Source organism: Lutra lutra, chromosome X, assembly GCF_902655055.1.
Source record: "Lutra lutra chromosome X, mLutLut1.2, whole genome shotgun sequence".
Lineage (NCBI taxonomy): Eukaryota > Metazoa > Chordata > Mammalia > Carnivora > Mustelidae > Lutra > Lutra lutra.
The window spans coordinates 43,922,138-43,945,653 of NC_062296.1; positions in this window are offsets into that span (position 1 = coordinate 43,922,138).

Below are 23,516 nucleotides of genomic sequence, written 5' to 3' on the forward strand. Positions count from 1 at the left end.
TGTTTTCTTAATTCTTTTTCTGCTTCTTCATTATTAGTGTGTAGAAATGGAACAGATTCTGTATATTAATTTTGTGTCAGCTTTACTGAATTCATGTATTATTTTTAATAGTTTTTTGGTGGAGTCTTTAGGGTTTTCTCTGTATAGTATTATGTCATCTGTGAAGAGTGACTATTTAACTGATGCTTTTTATTTATTTATTTTTCTGATCGCTACTGCTAGGATTTCCACTATTATGTTTAAGAAAACTGGTGAGAGTGGGCATTATTGTCTTATTTCTGATTTTATTTTATTTATTTATTTTTTAAATTTTTATTTATTTGACAGATCACAAGTAGGCAGAGAGGCAGGCAGAGAGAGAGGAGGAGGAGGCAGGCTTCCTGCTGAGCAGAGAGCCCGATGTGAGGCTCGATCCCAGGACCTTGAGATCATGACCCGAGCCGAAGGCAGAGGCTTTAACCACTGAGCCACCCAGGTGCCCCTTATTTTATTTTTTAAAAGATTTTACTTATTCATTTGAGAGAGAGAAAGAGAGCATGAGCAGGGTAGAGGGAGAAGCAGGCTCCCCACTGAGCAAGGAAAGCTATGCGGGACTCGATCCCAGGGTTAGGTTTAAGGTTAGCAGGGAGCCCGACATGGGGCTTGATTCCAGAGCCCTGGAATCATGACCTGAGCTGAAGGCAGATGCTTAACTGGCTGAGCCACCCAGGCATCTCTCATCAAGTTTATTTTTAATTTCATTTATTATGTTCTTCATCTTGGACTGGCTGTTTTTTGTGTGTTTGTTAAGGGTCTTACTGATGTCCTCCACTCTTTTCTAAAGTCCAGTGAGTATATGATCATTACTTTAAACTCTCTATCAGGCATATTACTTATATCTGTTTTGCTTAGGTTCCTTACTGTGTTTTTTTTCCTCCTGTTCTTTTTTTTTTAAGACTTTATTTATTTATTTGACAGACAGAGATCACAAGTAGGCAGAGAGAGAGGAGGAAGCAGGCTCCCCGCTGAGCAGAGAGCCCAATGCGGGGCTTGATCCCAGAACCCTGAGATCATGACCTGAGCTGAAGGCAGAGGCTTAACCCACTGAGCCACCCAGGCGCCCCCTGTTCTTTTATTTGGGACATATTCCTGTGTCTCTTCATTTTGTGTAACTCTGCGTCTGTTTCTTTGTGTTAGACAAGTCACCTATGTCTCCTCCTCTTGAAGGTAATGGCCTTATGAAGTAGAGGTCCTGTAGTGCCCACAGTGCAATGTCCCTGTTCCCCAGGACCTGGCACTTCAGGGGTTTCTCCTATGTATGTTCTGAGTTCCCTGTTTTGTCCTGGACACCTTTTCATTCAGTCCAGTTGTGTGCAGTAGCTGTCTTTTGTGCGAGCTGTGTTTGGTCCCTGGTTTGTGTTGGGTTAATTTTAACAAGTTACCTGCCCGTCTGCTTTTGAAATGAGACCCACTGCTGGGACTGGGCTGGCTAAGGGGATCAGCAAAGTCCATGTGGGTCATGTGTGAACCTTAACAAGGCATACCTCAGGCTTCAGTAGGGCCTGCTACTGCAGTGGCAGTTGCTGTCGTATCCATCATCAGAATTGAGGCCCCACAAAATATTTGGGATGGGAGGCTGACAAGGTTTGTCTTTGACAAGGTTTTTCTGGGGGAGGGGCCCTTTAGCAAGAGATTGAGGCCAGCATGACTCAAAAGGGCAGACTGTCAATTGAGGGCACAGGGTTTGTGTAAGCAAGTTAGGGAAGAGTGTTGGCACCACACTGACTCCTGTAGGTGGCTGTTTGTTTATGCTGAGGGGCGGGGAATGGACATGGTACCTTCCCAGCTCCTTTGTTCTGGAGGGGGCTCCTTGTGATTCCTGCTTCTCTAGCACAAGCTCTGAGATGAGTAAATCACTCTCCCTTAAATGTGCCTTATAGGCTATATCTCTGTGTTTGTCATGCTGTCTCTTTAAGGGTGGGCTCAGCTTCTTTTTTTTTTTTTTTTAAGATTTTATTTATTTATTTGACAGACAGAGATCACAAGTAGGCAGAGAGGCAGGCAGAGAGAGGAGAAAGCAGGCTCCCTGCTGAGCAGAGAGCCCAATGCGGGGCTTGATCCCAGGACCCTGGGATCATGACCTGAGCTGAAGGCAGAGGCTTTAACCCACTGAGCCACTCAGGCACCCCATGGAGGGGGCTCAGCTTCTTAACATCTTCTGTGTGCTCCTAGAGCAGAGCTCACTGATTTTTAGAATTCCAGGTTTTCAGTCTCGCTCGTTGTAACAACTTAGGAAATTTGGCCCCTCTTCCTTTCAAAATCATGTATATACGGTATATTCTTCTTGTGTGTATTCCGCAGTGTTATTGTCTGTTTCCTGCCCTTCTCTGTGCCCTCAGCTCCCTTCCAACTGTAGACTTCCATAGTCTGTTTCACTCCCAGACTCTGTCTCCTCCCTTTTTCTATGTGGCTTCTTCTCTGTCTTTAGTTGTGGAGGCTGTTCTGTTAATCTTTGTGTTGTTTTCTGGGTTATTTACACTGATATGAGTGTTATCTAGTTGTATCTTGGGAGGAGGCAAGCTTAGGGTCCTCCTACTCTGCCATCTTCCCAGCCTCTTAGTCTTTGTTTTAATCTATTTTGTCTGATCTAAGTATTTCTACCTGCACATTTTTCCCACTACCATTTGCATGGAATTATGTTTTTCCATCCTTTCACTTTCAGTTTATATGTGTTGTTCAGTTTGAAGTCTTTCCTAGGCATGTTATGGATGGATCTTGCTTTTTTTTATTCATTCACCATATATTTTTTTGGTGGAGTATTTAGACCATTTACATTTAAAGTAATTATTGATAGGTATGTAGTTAATGCCATTTAATTAACTCTTTTCTGGATGTTTTGTTCTCTGTTCCTTCTTTTACTCTTTTCCCTTGTGATTGATGAGTTTTTTTAGTTATATACTTGGATTTATCTCTGTTTTTTTGCATCTCTATTACACGTTTTGGTTTTTGGTTATAATGAGGTTTGTATATAATATCCTAAGTATATAGTATTCTGTGTTCAGTTGATGGTTCTTTAAATTTGAACACATTTTAAAAGACCTTCATTTTAAAAAATTTTATTTCCAGGAGAGTTAACCTACATATTAGTTTCAGGTTACAATATAGTGATTCATAAATACCATACATCACCTGGTGCTCATCATAACAAGTGCACTCCTTAATCCCCATCACCTATTTCATCCATCCCCCACCCTTGTCTGGTAACCATAACTTTGTTTTCCATAGTTAAGAGTCTGTTTCATTTTTTACTTCCTTTCCATATTTTATGTATATGATGTTATATTTTACGTCTTTTTATGAGTTCCTTAATTGATTTTTTAGTTATAATTGATTTTACTACTTTTGTCTTTTACCCTTCATACTAGTTTTTTTTTTAAGATTTTATTTATTTGACACAGAGAGATCACAAGTAGGCAGAGAGGCAGGAAGAGAGAGGGGGGGAAGCAGAGAATCCGATGTGGGGCTTGATCCCAGGATCCTGAGATCATGACCTGAGCCGAAGGCAGAGGCTTAACCCACTGAGCCACCCAGGCACCCCCCCTTCATGCTAGTTTTATAATTGATTAATCTACCATCCTTCCTGTATGCATGCTTTTACTTGTGAATCTTTTTTTCTTTCATAATTTTACTTCTAATTATTGCCTTTTGTTTTCTGCTTAAAGAAGTCCCTTTAAAAAAATAAAGAAGTCCCTTTAACAGTTTTTATAATGAAAGTTTAGTGGTGATGAACTCCATTAACTCTTGTTTCTCTGGGTTACTCTTTATCTCTCTTTCAATTCTTTTTTTTTAATGATTTTATTTATTTATATGAGAGAGAAAGAAAGAGAGAGCACAAACAGAGAGTAGAGGTAGAGGGAGAGGGAGAAGCAGATTCCCCTGTGAGCAGGGAGCCTGATATGGGACTCAATCCTAGGCCTCTGGGATCGTGACCTGAACCGAAGGCAGACGCTAACCCACTGAGCCACCCAGGCACCCTCTCTCTTTGAATTCTTAAGGATAACCTTGCTGGGTAGAGTATTCTTTGTTGTAGGTTCTTTTCAGCACTTTGAATATTTCGTGTTACTTTCTTGTCACCAGCAAACTTTCTGTTGAAAAATCAGTTGATAATCTTGTGAGATTTCTCTTGTATGAAAGTATTCTTCTCTTAAGTTTTTAAAGATTTTCTCTTTATGTTTTTGTTTAGATATTTTTCATAGTTACATGTCTTGGTGTGGATGTCTTTGGATTCATCTTATTTGAGCATCTCTGCTTCTGGGATATGGATGTCTGTTTTCTTCCCTGGAATAGGGAAATTTAAGCTATTATTTCTTCAAGTAAGTTTTTTGCCCCTTTCTATCTTCTTTTGGGACCCCTATGATGTGAATGTTAGTATGCTTGATGTTTCCCCAGAACTCCCATAATCTGTCCTTGTTTTTTAAAATTCTTTTTTTTTTGTGGTGTTGCTTGCATGGTTTCCACTACCCAGCCTCCAATCACTAATCTGTTCCTCTTTATCTTTTATTTTTTAAAGATTTTATTTATCGATTTGAGAGGGAGCTAAAGTGAGAGAGATCACAGGGGGAGAGGGAGAAGCAGACTCACTGCTCAGTGGAGAGCCCCATGTGGGGCTCAATCTCAGGACCCTGAGATCAAGACCGAGCTGAAGACAGATGCTTAACTGACTGAGCCACCCAGGCACCCCCTGTTCCTCCTTATCTTAATCTGCTGTTGATTGCCTCTGGTGTATTTTTCATTTCGGTTATATTCTTCAGGTGCAATTGGTTCTTTTTATATTTTCTCTCTCTGTTGAAATTCTCACCGAGTTCATCTACTTTTCTTTCACATCCAGTGAATTTCTTTATGGCTGTTACTGTGAACTTTTTATCAGGTAGATTGCTTGTCTCCACTTTGTTTAGTTCTTTTTCTGAGGTTTTATTTTGTTCTGTCAGAGCATATTCCTCTTTCTCCTCATTTTGTTTGACTTTTTGTGATTCTTTCTGTGAATTATGCAGACTAGCTACTTCTAGAGTTGAAGGAATGGTCTTGTGTAGGGACAGCCCCTGTATAGACTGTGTGTACCTGGTTGCTTTGGCTGGTTGGCTGGAGTTGTAGTGGGTGCAGCCTGGGGATCCTGGGGTATTCCACTCAGTGGGTGTCCTAACAGGGCATCTGGAGCTGAAGCACGCATGGGCCACAGGGTTCTGGGGTGCTCCACACAGTGGACACTGGCAAGATCGCAAGATCCAAAGTGGGTGCAGGCTGAGTGGTTTCAGGGTACTGTGTACATGGGACACGCTGGCAAAATGGCTGTAGCTGAAGTGGCTATAGGCTGGGAGGCTTGTGATGTTCCCGAATAGGGGCCCTGGTGGGTAACTGGAGCTGAGGTGGGTGTGGGCTGGGAGGTTTCATGGTGCTTCATGCAGTGATTGACCTGGCAAGTGGTCTGGAGCTGAATTAGGTGTGGGCCTGGGATGTTCTAGGGTTCTTTGTACCTTGGTCAGTTGGCTGGAGCTGTAGTGGTCACTGTCTAGTAGGAGTGTCCCAGGGTGTGTCCTGCTGGGGTTGTCTTGGTGGGATGGCTGGAGCTCAGGATGGTTTGAGGCAGTGGGGCCACCTTGGGGGTAAGCTGGGGCTGGTGTGGGCTAAGGGCCACTACTTGTTGAGGCAGCAGGTGGCTCAGGTGCCTGGACCTTGTTCCCGTCTTTACTGTTAAGGTGGAGGGAGAATATAAACAGTGGTGCCACCAGTCCCTTTGATTTTAGAGAGTTCCTGCAACTCCCCTGCTCTTTGAGTTTTAGGACTTGTTCCTTGATATTTCAATTGCTCTTTTACTATTTTTAAAGGATTTTATTTACTTATTTGAAAGAGAAAGAGAGAGGGAGAGAGCACATGCAGGGGAGAGGAGCAGAGGGAGAGGGAAAAGCCGACTCCCTTGATGCGTGGCTTGATTCCAGGACCATGAGACCACGACCTGAGCTGAAGGCAGACACTTAACAGACTGAGCCTCCCAGGTGCTCATCAGTTGCTCTTTTAAACCACAGTTTTTTCCCCCTCTACTCCAAGGTGTCTGGAGCTGGTATATTCTAGGGGCTTGGGGATTGTTGTGGCAGTGAGTCCACTGGAGCACCTGGACCCTGCTCCTGTCTGCACTTAAAATGTGGAGGGGGGATGTAAAAGGTGGTGCTGGCTAGCCCCCGCTGAAGAGAGTTCCAATAGCCTCCCACCATTTAGAGGAGGGTTAGTTCCTTTTCATTGCTGTTGTCCTTCTAAATTGCATCTTTTTTCTCTGTTCCAGGGCAACTGAATCTGCTCCTGTTTCTGCAGTACTGACTCTCCCTACCATAGTTTGCAGCATCGGGGGTGGGATTTTATTGTTAACATGTCTGTGCCTCCTTCTCTCCTGCCATTCTCAGTATGGTCCCTTTATCCTTTGTTTTGCTGTTCAGTCAGCCCTCAGTTCTTCAGGAGGAATTGCTCTGTATTACTACATTTTCTTTCTTTTACCCATTGGTGGACACTTGGGTGACTTCCATGTCTTGGCTCTTGTAAGTAACGCTGCATTGAAGATGGGGAGTGCAGATATCCAAAAGTGGGTTTTTTTCAGTCTCCATAACTATGTGATCCAATTCCTATAATAAATCTCTCTTCTCTCAATTCCTTTCTCCTTCCCTCCCTTTCTGACTCTCCCCATGTCATTATCTATATCAGTTTTATTCTGTTTCTGGGAGAACCTTGACCAATGCAGAATTTGGAACCAAGAGTGGTTCCAGAGGAATAGAAATTTAAGGATGTTTTCGGATTTGGTTCTGTTGTTTCTGGAATTTGCTCTCTAATCTGATTAGATTTTAAGACACTAAAGGGGGCGCCTGGATGGCTCAATGGGTTAAGCCTCTGCCTTTGGCTCAGGTCATGGTCTCAGGGTCCTGGGATCGAGCCCCACATCAGGCTCTCTGCTCAGCAGGGAGCCTGCTTCCCCCTTTCTCTCTGCCTGCCTCTCTGCCTACTTGTGATCTCTCTCTGTCAAATAAATAAATAAAATCTTTAAAAAAAGACACTAATGACTCTATTTCCATTAGGACAGAACACTGATAGTCCATGGTGCGAACTATTCGTAGAGATATGCAAAATCTCTGCACCAGATACTCCTAACCAACCACTCTTGAGAAGCAAGGAGCTAAGTGACTCAGAATATGATACTTTTAAACATTTTTTTGAAAACTAAGGAATATAATGACATTGCTCCTAATGTTGCAGGACAGAGGGGTGAAAGAAAGGAATGAGGTCAGGGATTTGAATTCCCAGCTCAAATGCCCTGTAAATGACTTAGGAGCCTTATGTGTGCCTTGAAAGAGAGTCTTATCTCATAGCAGCGTTGAAATTGCTGACACTCAAATATAGAACCTCACCTTGTAATTGGCTGAGTTACAACATAAGTTTAACTCTCAACCTTGCAGGATATCTTCTGTTAAAGTAGGGGCATTGATTGGGAAAGAGTGGGATCCTGTAAATTGCAATAAGGATGTGTAGGAAGATCTTGATGAGGCTAGGAACATCGAGCTTCTAAGTACTGAAGGAACTTCTTTGCTGGTGGAAGAGGTCTTCCCACTCCCAGTGGAACCAACCTGTCCAGCCCCAGGAAAAGTATTTCCCTCAACTACAGCAGAAGTGTCCTCCCTACCCTCAGTAGCAGCCACCTCCCTAGTCATAGTGGTGTGGGCCTCTCCACCTGTCTATGGGGATTAACACTGTATTGCTTGAGGAAATGGCAATGGCTTCCCCAGAGGCAGTTTCCATGTAAGACAATACTGAGACTTAGGATCCACTCTCATCACCCCCTCACTGCTTCTATAAATAGACTCAAGTCCCAGCAAACCTCTAAAGATGTGGTATAAAATGTGATCCATGGGGTGGTGCACTGTACTTCAGATGAATTACTTGAGTTTTTTCAAGTAATTTATACATGCCCAAATCCAAGGAAATTGTGGGAATGTGTACTCAGAGTATGGAATAATGGTGGAAAGAATATAAAGTTGGATCAGTCCAAATTTATTGATACAGGCTCATGTTGGTTCGAACCTTGGGAGTTTCCTGGGTGAAATTTGGAACTGGGGGGGCCTGGAGAGACTGAAGCAGCAGGCTGTTCTAGTTTTGGCAGGAGGTTGTTTTAATAAGCAAGGAAACTTATTTATGAGGCTTGTCTTGGATGGCTGCAAGAGGAGTAGGTCTCTGTACCCATCCACTAGAATCTTAAAAGTTTATATAGAGTTCTTAATGGAATTCAGTCACATACACAGTCCAGATGGTCTTATCTCAAGGCTGCATCCTTGAAGTGGCATCTAGTGTGGGAATGGTGGGCAGAACATATATCCAAAGTACAGGGTAAGGAGCCTCTGATTGTCCAGGTACAGCTCGTGATAACATCTTTTTTTTTTTTTTCTACCAAGAGCAACATAATCCATTGATTTCTTAAGTCCCCTAGGCTAGGGGTTGGATCACTCAGACATTCCCTTGTGTCCTCAAGTCATTTAATAAAGATGATACATGAGGAGAGTCATCAGATATGAACATATAACATTCTGTTTTGATAATGGCATAGAGGCCTCCTTGTGAGTCAGTAATAATGTCCCAAGACCATCCTATTTTGGAGGACAGTTTTTCTTATTACAAATATTTCAGTGTTCAACGAAGATAGGTTTGCTGTCTATCATTTAAGTCTTATTGGGTGAATTTAATTAGGGCTTCTATGTGTGCTATAAGGTCCTCCAGGCCAATGGAGGGTATATAGACAGTGGCCAAATGATTGTATCGGTAGAAAACAGAATGTGCTCATCCACTGATTGGATCCTACAGAAGCAGCAGAAATCTAAGGTTGGAAAGACAGATATTTAGTAGGAACTTGTATGGGAAGGTCTTCCCCTTCTATAAGAATTACACTTGTGGCATGAACCTCAGATGTTAATGTGAGTGCAGCTTTAGGAATTTGACCTGGTTGTACATACCATACATATTGGCGGGGGGAGGCAGGACTGGCAGGTGTGAAGAGATGGACTGGGGGTGGGATCTGCCACAGCAGAATTCCCACCTTTACCACTCTTTTAATGGTGCATGTTCTGTTACAGGTATATGGTGTTTCAGTAGGTCCGGCTTGTACCAGGGCAATGAGATTCCAGTGGAAATTGAATAGTTCACTGTGAACCAGGGGTGCAAAGTAATTTACCCATCTTGGTGGGATGTCCTATTGCAAACTCTAGTAGTTAACACCTTTCCCAGGCATGGTGGGGCATGGTATTCTCAGCAACATAGCACACTGATCCATGGTAAGAATCTGGACAATGGGTATCTCCTGTGATCCATACCATTATACACTTTCATGGTGTTGGGTATCTAGAGGTGGGTTGATGGGCTATATTCTCAATCCATCCCTTGGTAGGAAGGGAAGTTCTTACCCTGATAATGTGTTCCTTAATGCTGTCTAGTCATATCTGATTCTGTGTACATTTTGGAATATGGCATTCTAGTCAAAGCCCTGGTAACATAACCAGTGTTTCCATTTGTGTCCCATTATAAGGAGAACAGGTTCTCATGGAACTTAGGCAAATAACTGTTAGCATCATGGATGTAAGAATAATCACTAAGAGTTTCTGAATTCTAAAGAGATCAGGTAGGGAGAAAAAGACAAGTGTTTTATCATTATTGATAAAGGTATATCTTGGCAAATTGCCAATAGTGTAAGAGAAAAGAGGAAAAGTTTATATTAAATGTGTAAAACACACACAAAGAATGTTTTAAACAAAAAGTCATAAAAATCATAATCATTCTCTAGCCCCATATAATTTTTGATCTTTTGTTAGCAGTTTAGTGAGTTCATCTAATTTTTTTTCCATTAGAGTTCTGTAAATTCTTAGTTCAGTGGAATGATCTTAGTTATCAAAAACCTTTACTTGTCAGATCCTTTTCCATGAATTTCCTTAAAGATAAAGTAGGTTTCTTTAGGGTAAATACCCAGCAGTGCAATTGCTGGGTCATAGGGTAGTTCTATTTTCAACATTTTGAGGAACCTCCATGCTGTTTTCCAGAGTGGTTGTACCAGCTTGCATTCCCACCAACAGTGTAGGAAGGTTCCCCTTTCTCCGCATCCTCGCCAGCATCTATCCGAAGGGGCACGTGCACCTGAATGTTTATAGCAGCAATGTCTACAATAGCCAAACTATGGAAAGAACCTAGATGTCCATCAACAGACGAATGGATAAAGAAGATGTGGTATATATACACAATGGAATACTATGCAGCCATCAAAAGAAATGAAATCTTGCCATTTGCGACGACGTGGATGGAACTAGAGGGTATCATGCTTAGCAAAATAAGTCAATCAGAGAAAGACAACTATCATATGATCTCCCTGATATGAGGGAGAGGAGATGCAACATGGGGGGTTAAGGGGGTAGGAGAAGAGTAAATGAAACAAGATGGGATTGGGAGGGAGACAAACCATAAGTGACTCTTAATCTCACAAAACAAACTGAGGGTTGATGGGGGGAGGGGGGTTGGGAGAGGGGGGGTGGGGTTATGGATATTGGGGAGGGTATGTGCTATGGTGAGTGCTGTGAAGTGTGTAAACCTGGCGATTCGCAGACCTGTACCCCTGGGGATAAAAATATATGTTTATAAAAAATAAAATTAAAAAAAAAGATAAAGTAGGTTTGCAGGAACACTTTTGCAAAGCATCAGAGTAAAACAACTGTCTGCAAATGACATAAGACTTACAAGTGGCTGTGCATAAAGATCTGATGAGAGTTCATTATAATGCATTTGGCAAGGGAATTTGATTATTTCGGTGACATCCTTTTTTTAAATATCTCATTTCTTTAAGTAATCTCTATACTCAACGTGGGGCTTGAACTCATGACCCAGAGATCAAGAGTTACATGCTCTTCTGGCTGAGCCAGCCAGGCACCCCACTGTAACATCACTTCTAAAATAACTAGAATTGTTATAGGAGGAGGTAATTGAGAGGACGTGACTGCCAGTTAACCCACAAACTGGACCTGGACAATTAGCGGCTCCTTACCTCCTCCCCTATCATTGGAATGTACATTCAGTTCACCATTCTCACAGTAGGAGCTGTTTTCAAGGATGCAGCCTTGAGAGAGCAGTGTGTTGCTGAGTCCATCTGGAGGGAATATGTGACTGATGCAGTTAACTAAATAAACTTGTAAGGCTCTGATGGTTGGTTGCAGAGATTTACTCATCTTGTGACTGCCCAGGACAAGTCTTACATGTAAGTTCCCTCGCTTATTAAAACTGCTACATACTAGTCTGGAATGGTCTTTTTCTTTGTTCTCTCCTAGTCCTCTGTGTATGGGACCCATTTGTGAATAAACAGTTGGTCAGCCAGCCAGGAGACTGCAGAAATGGGTCTTGGGAAAGAGGCATCTGTGGGGGTGGGGAGTTCTGAATTGGCCATCAACCTGTGTGTTTGTGTGTGGGAGTAGTTGTATGTTAGATGCTTGATCACTGCTTAAGTACAGAGACTTCTAAAAATGCTCATTATTTTGATGTGCTTGTTTGAGAAACTTTTCACAGTGCATTGCAGCAAAGAAAGGAAACAGATTACTTCTATGTTGAGCCGGTCTCTATTGTAAGCATTTCAGCCCAATTAGAAGCTGAAGCTCCAGTTAGAAAGTTGGCAGAAGGGCCAAGGTAGAGAAGGATGTTAACCAGAGTTATTCACTACTCAACTAACTTTGGGGCTAGCAGACAAGGTAGGAGAGCAGAATAAGAAGTTGGAGACCTTTGCATAGCCAGGAGGACACAAACTGCCATGGCTTAAAGTTTTGAGTGCTTGTGACAAAGCCTGATTGAGACATTAAGAGGTGGAATCACTGGGAAATTGAGAACAAAGTGGTGAATGTTGTGGTTGAGAATGAAACAGATGAACTTCTAAAATACCAACTGCTATTGAAGCTTCCTTCCCCAAAATGTAGTGTATAGTTTCCATAAGATTATTCATCAAGGGCAAATACAAATCTTAAAAGTTTTCAATTAGTTACAATTTTGTGCATCCAATTTCTTGGGTTTAGTTCATGTGTCAACCAGTGGTCACATCCTCTCAATGACCTCCAACAGCTCACTAAGCAGAGATTCTGCACGTAATGTAATTCTGTAGTGTGATGTAGCTTGGGAAATTAGGGCTTTAATTGGTTGGTTGGCTGAAATATGGACCAAAAGATGGCCCACCTTATGTGAATTGGAAATGTCCCATCTCCCTTAGTTTAATGTAGAGGAAGGAGTTGAAAGGCTTAGAGAGATTAGACTATTAGAGTGGATTTGTCATTTAAGATGTACTCATCCATCCTGGGAGGGTCCAGAAGACCTACCTTTTACTAATACTATGAGAAATAATTTTGTGAGTGGAGCCCTAGCATCCTCAAAGAGCTCTGTGATTGCTCTTCTCTGTGGACCAGACCTTATAGTGGGAACCACAGCCACTCAGTTGGAAAAACTAAATGTAATGGGAATAATTGAATCCTGGGGGCCAAGTGGTGGCACTCAAACACCAAAGGGAAGGTGGGTGTGGTTATTGTAATGGGCAGTATAATCGAAACAGCAGATTTTTCTGATTCATGCAGACTTATGGCACTGGCTAGCTATTGTGTTCTAAAAAGTGAAACAAATAGAAAACCTACTAGATTCTTATTTGATCTGTATAAACAGAAAAGTTTTAGGTCACATGAACTAAAGTCTAACTCAAATCCTAAAGCCAAGAATCACAGTTTCTCAATAAATTCCCACACTTGAGATAGGTTGTAGCCCCAGAACTCTCTGTTTTTTTTTTTTAAATATTTTATTTATTTATTTGAAAGAGAGAAGAGAATGAGGAAGAGTAAGCATGAGAGGGGGAAGGTCAGAGGGAGAAGAAGACCTTCTGCTGAGCAGGGAGCCTGATGTGGAACTCAATCCCAGGACTCCAGGATCATGACCTGAGCTGAAGGCAGTCACTCAACCAAATGAGCCACCCATGTGCCCAGGCCCACAACTCTTGAAGGAAGGAGAGGCCAGTTCTCTTGAGGAAGGACCCCCATATACTATTGAGAATTTATACTGTTATTCTGTTGTACAAAAGAACCTACAACCTTTTACTGAGGTAACTGCACATTGAAGACAAGGAAATAATCAGACCTTCCAGGGACTGCTGGACACGGATTTGAACTGACACTAATTCTAGGAGGCCTGAAAGATTTCTGTGGTCCTGCAGTCAGAATATGGGCTTATGGATATCAGGTGATCAATGGAGTTGTAGCTCAGGTCTATCTCACAGGGAGTCCAGTGGGTCCTCAAACCCATTCTGTGATTATTTCCTTAGTTCCAGAATATATAACTGGAATAGAAACACATAACAGCTGGCAGAATCCCAGCTGTTTCCTGATCTATGGAGTGAGGGCTACTATGGTGGGAAAGACCAAGTAGAAGCCATTAGAACTGCTTCTACTTAGGAAATAATAAATCAAAAATACTTCAGTAATAAATTTAAAAAAAACTCCACATTCCTGGAGGGATTGCAGAGATTAGTGCCACCAGGGAAGATTGAAAGATGCAGGAGTGGTGATTTCTACCACATCCCCCTTCAGTTCTTCTATATCTTTGATCTATGCAGAAGACAGGTGGAGAATGACAATGGATTATTTTAAGCCTAACTAGGTAGTGGCTCCATTTGCAGGTGCTGTACCAGATGTGGTATCATTGCTTGAGCAAATTAAGATTATGTGGTACATGGTATGCAGCTATTGATTTGGCAGATGCACTTTTTTCCCTCATACCTGTCCATAAGATCCACCAGAAGCAGTCTGCTTTCAGCTGGCAAGACCAGCAATGTACCTTCACTGTCTTACTTCAGGGATAAATCAGCTGTCAAGCTCTATGTTGTGATGTAGTTTGCAGGGAATGTGATTGCCTTTCCCTTTCACAAGATGTCACACTGTTTCATTGTACTGATGACATTATGGTAATTGGACCTAGTGAGTGAGAATTAGCAACTGATCTAGACTTATTGGTGATACAGTTGTGCTCAGAGGGTGGGAATTAGATTGAACTAAAATTCAGGGGTCTTCTGTCTGAAATTTCTAGGGCTCCAGTGGTGTGGGGCACCAATGCTGAGACATCCAAGATGAAGGATAAATTGTATTTGGTCCCTTTTACAACCAAGAAAGAGGCACAGTGCCTAGTGGGCCTCTTTGAATTTTGGAAGGAACATATTCATTTGGGTGTGTTACTCTAGCCCATTTACTGAGTGACCTGGAAAGTTGCTAGTTTTGACTGAAATCTAGAACAAGAGAAGACTTTGCAGCAGTTCAGGCTACTTAGCAAGGTGTACTGCACTTGGGCCATATGATCCAGAAGATCCAATAGGTGCTTGAAGTGGTAGTGACAGAGATGGTGTTTGAAGAGTTTGGTAGACTTCTCCAGGTGAATCGCAGTGTAGTCCTTTAAGATTTTGGAGCAAGACCCTGTCATCATCTGGAAATAACTCCCCTTTTGAGAAACTGCTCCAACCTGCTACTGGGCCTGAGACAGAACACTTGACCATGGGCCACCAAGTTACCACATGACCTTAGCTGCCTTTCATGAACTTGAGCGTTGTCTGACCCAGCAAGCCTTAAAGCTGGGTATGCAAAACAATGCTCCATCATCAAATGGAAGTGGTATATATGTGATCAGGCCCAGATGGGCCCTAAAGACACAAGTTACATGAAGAAGTGACCCAAATGCCCATGGTCCCCACTCCTGCTATACTGCCTTCTTCCTCCCAGCCTGTATCTATTGCTTCATGCGGTAGTTCCCTACAATCATTTGGCAGGAAGAAAAGACTTGGACCTGGTTTATAGATAGTTCTGCATGGTATGCAGGTACTGCTCAAAAGTGGACAGCTGCAGCACTGTGGCCCCTCTCTGGGACATCCCTGAATGACATTGGTGAAGGGAAATCCTTCTAGTGGGCAGAACTTCAGGTAGTACCTCTGATTGTTCACTTATGTTGGAAAGACAAATGACCAGACATGTGATTATATACCAGTTCCTGGGCTGTGGCCAAGGGCTAGGGACTTGGAAAGAACATGATTAAAGAATTGGTGATAAAGAAATTTAGGAACGAGTTCTGTGGATAGACCTGTCTGAATTGGCAAAAGATGTGAAGATATTTATAGCCTGTGTGAGTGCTCACCAATGGTTTGATTACCTCACCAGAGGAATATTTTAATGATCAAGTGGGTAGGATGGCCCATTCTGTGGGTGCCATTCAACTCTTTTTCCAGCCGCTTCTGTCATTTCCAGTGGACTCATGAGCAAAGTGGCTGTGGTGGCAGGATGGTAGTTATACGTAGGCTCAGTGACATGGACTTCCACTAACTAAGCCGAGCATGGCTATGGCTAACACTGATTGTGCAGTCTATCAACAGTAGAGACCAGATCTGAGCCCCTGATAGTATCATTCCCTGGTATAATCAGCCAGTTACCTGGTGGCAGGTTGATTACCTTGGACTGCTCCCATCATGGAAGGGGCAACATTTGTCCTTACTGGAATAGACATACTAGATACAAATTGCCTACCCTGCATGCAGTGCTTCCTCCAAAACTACCATCTGTGGACTTAAGGAATGCCTTATCCACCATTGTGGTATTTCACAGAGCATTGCCTGCAGATCAAGGAAATCACTTCGCAGCAAAAGAAGTATGACAGTGGACTCATACTTATGGAATTCACTGGTCTTACTATATTTCCTATCTTTTTTTAAGATCTTTTTAAAAAAGATTTTATTTATTTATTTTTGGGGGGAGGGGCAGAGGGAAGAGGGAGAAGCAGGCTTCCCACCGAGCAAGGAGCTTGACGTGGGGCTCCATCCCAGGGCCCCGGGATCATGACCTGAGCTGAAGGCAGGTGCTTAATGGACTCAGCCACCCAGTCACCCCTATTCCCTATCATCTTGAAGCAGCTTGCTTAATATAACAATGAAATGACCTTTTTAAGATTTAGTTATAGTACCAGCTAGGTGGCAATACCTTGCAGGCCCAGGGCAGGGTTCTCCAGAAAACTGTAGATGCTCTGAATAAGTGTCCAGTATATGGTGCTGTTTTCCAATAGCCAGGATTCACAGGTCCAGGAATCAAGGGGTAGAAATGAAAGTGCATCACTCACTATTATCATAGTGACTGACTACCAAAATTTTTGCTTCCCGTTCTCATGATATTGTGTTCTGCTGGCCTAGAGGTTTTGGTGTCAGAGGGAGGAAAGCTTTTATTGGGAGACACAACAATGATTCCAATGAGCTGGAGGTTAAGACTGCCACCTGGCTACTTTGGGTTCCTCATGCCTCTGAATCAATAGAGAAGAAAGGAGTTATGGCATTGCCTGGGGTGATTGTTTTTTATTATCAAGGGGAAATTGGATTACTACTACACAAGGGAACTTAGGGTAAGTATGTCTGGAATTCAGTCAGTCTCTTAGGATGTCTCTTAGTATAACCATGCCTTGTGATTAAAGTCAGTGGAAGGCAGAGGATCATAGGGGAAGAGAGAAAAAAATCAAACAAGATGAAACCAGAGAGGAAGACAAACCAGAAGAGACTCTTAATCTCAGGAAACAGGGTTGCTGGAAGGGAGTGGGGTGGCAGGGATGGGGGTGCTGGGAGATGGACACTGGGGAGGGTATGTGCTATGGTGAGCATTGTGAATTGTTGAATTGATGAATCACAGACCTGTACCCCTGAAAGAAATAATACATTTTAAGTTAATTTAAAAAACCCCACAAGTTAAAGAAGGTTACCTAAAGCCCAATATTTAGATACAGTTTGAAATTTTGTGAGAAACAACCAGTAAATCTGGTAAATTTTAATTTGTTCATAGATATAGTCATTCTATAGTACAAGTATTAAAACATGTATGAAGCTTATAAAAGAATTCAGGATAGGAGGAGTTAAGATGGCGGAGAAGTAGCAGGCTGAGACTACTTCAGGTAGCGGGAGATCAGCTAAATAGCTTATCTAAAGATTGCAAACACCTACAAATCCAACGGGAGATTGAAGAGAAGAAGAACAACAATTCTAGAAACAGAAAATCAACCACTATCTGAAAGGTAGGACTGGCGGAGAAGTGAATCCAAAGCGACTGGAAGATAGACCGTGGGGGGAGGGGCCGGCTCCCGCCGAGCGGCGGAACAACGGAGCACAAAATCAGGACTTTTAAAAGTCTGTTCCACTGAGGGACATCACTCCAGAGGCTTAACCAGGGTGAAGCCCAGGCGGGGTCAGCGCGGCCTCAGGTCCCACAGGGTCACAGAAGGATCGGGGGTGTCTGAGTGTCGCAGAGCTTACCGGTATTAGAACGGGGAAGCCGGCTACAGAGACAGAGCCGAGGAGTGAGCTCTAATCTCGGGGTTACCTTGAACCGGTCGCAGGCTTGGTCAGCTCAGAGCGCGGCCGGAGGCCAGGGTGACGGGAGTAATTGGGCGCTGTTCTCTGAGGGCGCACTGAGGAGTGGGGCCCCGGGCTCTCAGCTCCTCCGGGCCGGAGACCAGGAGGCCGCCATCTTCATTCCGGTCTTCCAGAACTCTACGGAAAGCGCTCAGGGAACAAAAGCTCCCGAAAGCAAATCCAGCAAACCCGAGCGGATTACTCAGCCCGGCCCTGGGTAAGGGCGGTGCAACTCCGCCTGGGGCAAAGACGCTTGAGAATCACTACAACAGGCCCCTCCCCCAGAAGATCAATGGGAAACCCAGCCAGGACCAAGTTCACCTACCAAGGAGTGCAGTTTCAATACCAAGGAGAGCGGTGGAATTCCAGAGGAGAAGAAAGCAAAGCATGGAACTCATGGCTTTCTCCCCATGATTCTTTAGCCTTGCAGTTAATTTAATTTTTTTTCTTTTTCAATTTTTTTTTCTCTTCTTCTGCTAAATTTTTTTAACTTTTACCATTTTCTTTTTTAACGTTTTTAAAATAGTTTAATATATATATATGTATATATATATATATATATATATATATATATATATATATATTCCTTTTTGTATTTTTTATCGGCTTTCTTTTTTTAATAGTTTCTTTTTTTTTTTTTTCTTTCCGAACCCCTTTTTATCCCCTTTCTCCCCCCTCACGATTTGGGATCTCTTCTGATTTGGCTAAAGCATATTTTCCTGGGGTTGTTGCCACCCTTTTAGTATTTTACTTGCTCCTTCATATACTCTTATCTGGACAAAATGACAAGGCGGAAAAATTCACAACAAAAAAAAAGAACAAGAAACAGTACCAAAGGCTAGGGAACTAATCAATACAGACATTGGTAATATGTCAGATATAGAGTTCAGAATGACGATTCTCAAGGTTCTAGCCGGGCTCGAAAAAGGCATGGAAGATATTAAAGCAACCCTCTCGGGAGATATAAAAGCCCTTTCTGGAGAAATAAAAGAACTAAAATCTAACCAAGTTGAAATCAAAAAAGCTATTAATGAGGTGCAATAAAAAATGGAGGCTCTGACTGCTAGGATAAATGAGGCAGAAGAAAGAATTAGCGATATAGAAGACCAAATGACAGAGAATAAAGAAGCTGAGCAAAAGAGGGACAAACAGCTACTGGACCACGAGGGGAGAATTCGAGAGATAAGTGACACCATAAGACGAAACAACATTAGAATAATTGGGATTCCAGAAGAAGAGGAAACAGAGAGGGGAGTAGAAGGTATGTTGGAGAGAATTATTGGAGAGAATTTCCCCAATATGGCAAAGGGAACAAGCATCAAAATCCAGGAGGTTCAGAGAACCCCCCTCAAAATCAATAAGAATAGGTCCACACCCCGTCACCTAATAGTAAAATTTACAAGTCTTAGTGACAATGAAAAGATCCTGAAAGCAGCCCGGGAAAAGAAGTCTGTAAGGTACAATGGTAAAAATATTAGATTGGCAGCAGACTTATCCACAGAGACCTGGCAGGCCAGAAAGAGCTGGCATGATATATTCAGAGTACTAAATGAGAAAAACATGCAGCCAAGAATACTATATCCAGCTAGGCTATCATTGAAAATAGAAGGAGAGATTAAAAGCTTCCAGGACAAACAAAAACTGAAAGAATTTGCAAATACCAAACCAGCTCTACAGGAAATATTGAAAGGGGTCCTCTAAGCAAAGAGAGACGCTAAAAGAAGTAGATCAGAAAGAAACAGAGACAATATACAATAACAGTCACCTTACAGGCAATACAATGGCACTAAATTCATATCTCTCAATACTTACCCTGAATGTTAATGGGCTAAATGCCCCAATCAAAAGACACAGGGTATCAGAATGGATAAAAAAACGAAACCCATCTATATGTTGCCTACAAGAAACTCATCTTAAACCCGAAGACACCTCCAGGTTTAAAGTGAGGGGGTGGAAAAGAATTTACCATGCTAATGGACATCAGAAGAAAGCAGGAGTGGCAATCCTTATATCAGATCAATTAGATTTTAAGCCAAAGACTATAATAAGAGATGAGGAAGGACACTATATAATACTCAAAGGAACTATCCAACAAGAATATCTAACAATTTTAAATATCTATGACCCTAACGTGGGAGCAGCCAACTATATAAACCAATTAATAACAAAATCAAAGAAACACATCGACAATAATACAATAATAGGAGGGGACTTTAACACTCCCCTCACTGAAATGGACAGATCATCCAAGCAAAAGATCAACAAGGAAATAAAGGCCTTAAATGACACACTGGACCAGATGGACATCACAGATATATTCAGAACTTTTCATCCCAAAGCAACAGAATACACATTCTTCTCTAGTGCACATGGAACATTCTCCAGAATAGATCACATTCTTGGTCCTAAATCAGGTCTCAACCATTATCAAAAGATTGAAATCATTCCCTGCATATTTTCAGACCACAATGCTTTGAAGCTAGAACTCAATAACAAGAGGAAATTTGGAAAGAACCCAAATACATGGAGACTAAACAGCATCCTTCTAAAGAATGAATGGGTCAACCAGGAAATTAAAGAAGAATTGAAAAAATTTATGGAAACAAATGATAATGAAAACACAACGGTTCAGAATCTGTGGGACACAACAAAGGCAGTCCTGAGAGGAAAATATATAGCGGTACAAGCCTTTCTCAAGAAACAAGAAAGGTCTCAGGTACACAACCTAACCCTACACCTAAAGGAGCTGGAGAAAGAACAAGAAAGAAACCCTAAACCCAGCAGGAGAAGAGAAATCATAAAGATCAGAGCAGAAATCAATGAAATAGAAACCAAAAAAAAAAAAAAAAAAAAAAAACAATAGAACAAATCAACGAAACTAGGGGCTGGTTCTTTGAAAGAATTAATAAGATTGATAAACCCCTGGCCAGACTTATCAAAAAGAAAAGAGAGAGGACCCAAATAAATAAAATCATGAATGAAAGAGGAGAGATCACAACGAACACCAAAGAAAAACAGACAATTATAAGAACATACTATGAGCAACTCTATGCCAACAAATTTGACAATCTGGAAGAAATGGATGCATTCCTAGAGACATATAAACTACCACAACTGAACCAGGAAGAAATGGAAAGCCTGAACAGACCCATAACCAGTAAGGAGATTGAAACAGTCATCAAAAATCTCCAAACAAACAAAAGCACAGGGCCAGATGGCTTCCCGGGGGAATTCTACCAAACATTTAAAGAAGAACTAATTCCTATTCTCCTGAAACTGTTCCAAAAAATAGAAATAGAAGGAAAACTTCCAAACTCATTTTATGAGGCCAGCATCATTTGATCCCAAAACCAGACAAGGATCCCATCAAAAAAGAGAACTACAGACCAATATCCTTGATGAACACAGATGCAAAAATTCTCACCAAAATACTAGCCAATAGGATTTAACAGTACATTAAAAGGATTATTCACCACGACCAAGTGGGATTTATTTCAGGGCTGCAAGGCTGGTTCAACATCTGCAAATCAATCAATGTGATACAACACATTAATAAAAGAAAGAACAAGAACCATATACTCTCCATAGATGCTGAAAAAGCATTTGACAAAGTACAGCATCCCTTCCTGATCAAAACTCTTCAAAGTGTAGGGATAGACGGCACATACCTCAATATTATCAAAGCCATCCATGAAAAACCCACCGCAAATATCATTCTCAATGGAGAAAAACTGAAGGCTTTTCCGCTAAGGTCAGCAACATGGCAGGGATGTCCGTTATCACTACTGCTATTCAACATAGTACTAGAAGTCCTAGCCTCAGCAATCAGACAACAAAAGGAAATTAAAGGCATCCAAATCGGCAAAGAAGAAGTCAAACTATCACTCTTCAGAGATGATATGATACTATATGTGGAAAACCCAAAAGACTCTACTCCAAAACTGCTAGAACTTGTACAGGAATTCAGTAAAGTGTCAGGATATAAAATCAATGCACAGAAATCAGTTGCATTTCTCTACACCAACAACAAGACAGAAGAAAGAGAAATTAGGGAGTCCATCCCACTTACAATTGCACCCAAAACTATAAGATACCTAGGAATAAACCTAACCAAAGAGACTAAGAATCTGTACACAGAAAACTATAAAGTACTCATGAAAGAAATTGAGGAAGACACAAAGAAATGGAAAAATGTTCCATTCTCCTGGATTGGAAGAATAAATATTGTGAAAATGTCTATGCTACCTAAAGCAATCTACACATTTAATGCAATTCCTATCAAAGTACCATCTATTTTTTTCAAAGAAATGGAACAAATAATCCTAAAATTCATATGGAACCAGAAAAGACCTCGAATAGCCAAAGGAATATTGAAAAAGAAAGCCAAAGTTGGTGGCATCACAATTCCGGACTTCAAGCTCTATTACAAAGCTGTCATCATCAAGACAGCATGGTACTGGCACAAAAACAGACACATAGATCAGTGGAACAGAATAGAGAGCCCAGAAATAGACCCTCAACTCTATGGTCAACTCATCTTCGACAAAGCAGGAAAGAATGTCCAATGGAAAAAAGACAGCCTCTTCAATAAATGGTGTTGGGAAAATTGGACAGCCACATGCAGAAAAATGAAATTGGATCATTTCCTTACACCACACACGAAAATAGACTCAAAATGGATGAAGGGCCTCAATGTGAGAAAGGAATCCATCCAAATCCTTGAGGAGAACACAGGCAGCAACCTCTTCGACCTCAGGTGCAGCAACATCTTCCTAGGAACATCACCATAGGCAAGGGAAGCAAGGGCAAAAATGAACTATTGGGATTTTATCAAGATCAAAAGCTTTTGCACAGCAAAGGAAACAGTGAACAAAACCAAAAGACAACTGACAGAATGGGAGAAGATATTTGCAAATGACATATCAGATAAAGGGCTAGTGTCCAAAATCTATAAAGAACTTAGCAAACTCAACACCCAAAGAACAAATAATCCAATCAAGAAATGGGCAGAGGACATGAACAGACATTTCTGCAAAGAAGACATCCAGATGGCCAACAGACACATGAAAAAGTGCTCCACATCACTCGACATCAGGGAAATACAAATCAAAACCACCATGAGATATCACCTCACACCAGTCAGAATGGCTAAAATTAACAAGTCAGGAAATGACAGATGCTGGCGAGGATGTGGAGAAAGGGGAACCCTCCTACACTGTTGGTGGGAATGCAAGCTGGTGCAACCACTCTGGAAAACAGCATGGAGGTTCCTCAAAATGTTGAAAATAGAACTACCCTATGACCCAGCAATTGCACTACTGGGTATTTACCCTAAAGATACAAACGTAGTGATCCGAAGGGGCACGTGCTCCCGAATGTCTATAGCAGCAATGTCTACCATAGCCAAACTATGGAAAGAACCTAGATGTCCATAAACAGACGAATGGATAAAGAAGATGTGGTATATATACACAATGGAATACTATGCAGCCATCAAAAGAAATGAAATCTTGCCATTTGCGACGACATGGATGGAACTAGAGGGTATCATGCTTAGCGAAATAAGTCAATCGGAGAAAGACAACTATCATATGATCTCCCTGATATGTGGGAGAGGAGATGCAACATGGGGGGTTAAGGGGGTAGGAGAAGAGTAAATGAAACAAGATGGGATTGGGAGGGAGACAAACCATAAGTGACTCTTAATCTCACAAAACAAACTGAGGGTTGATGGGGGGAGGGGGTTGGGAGAGGGGGGGTGGGGTTATGGATATTGGGGAGGGTATGTGCTATGGTGAGTGCTGTGAAGTGTGTAAACCTGGCGATTCGCAGACCTGTACCCCTGGGGATAAAAATATATGTTTATAAAAAATAAAATTTAAAAAAAAAGAAAAAAAAAGAATTCAGGATAGAATAGTGGTTACTTCTGGGAAGGAAGGAGAGAGGAAAGGAATGATATCAGAATACACAGGGCTTCGTTTTTATATGTAATTTTTTTTGGTTAAAGAATGGATTTGAGACAAGGAAAGTTAAAATT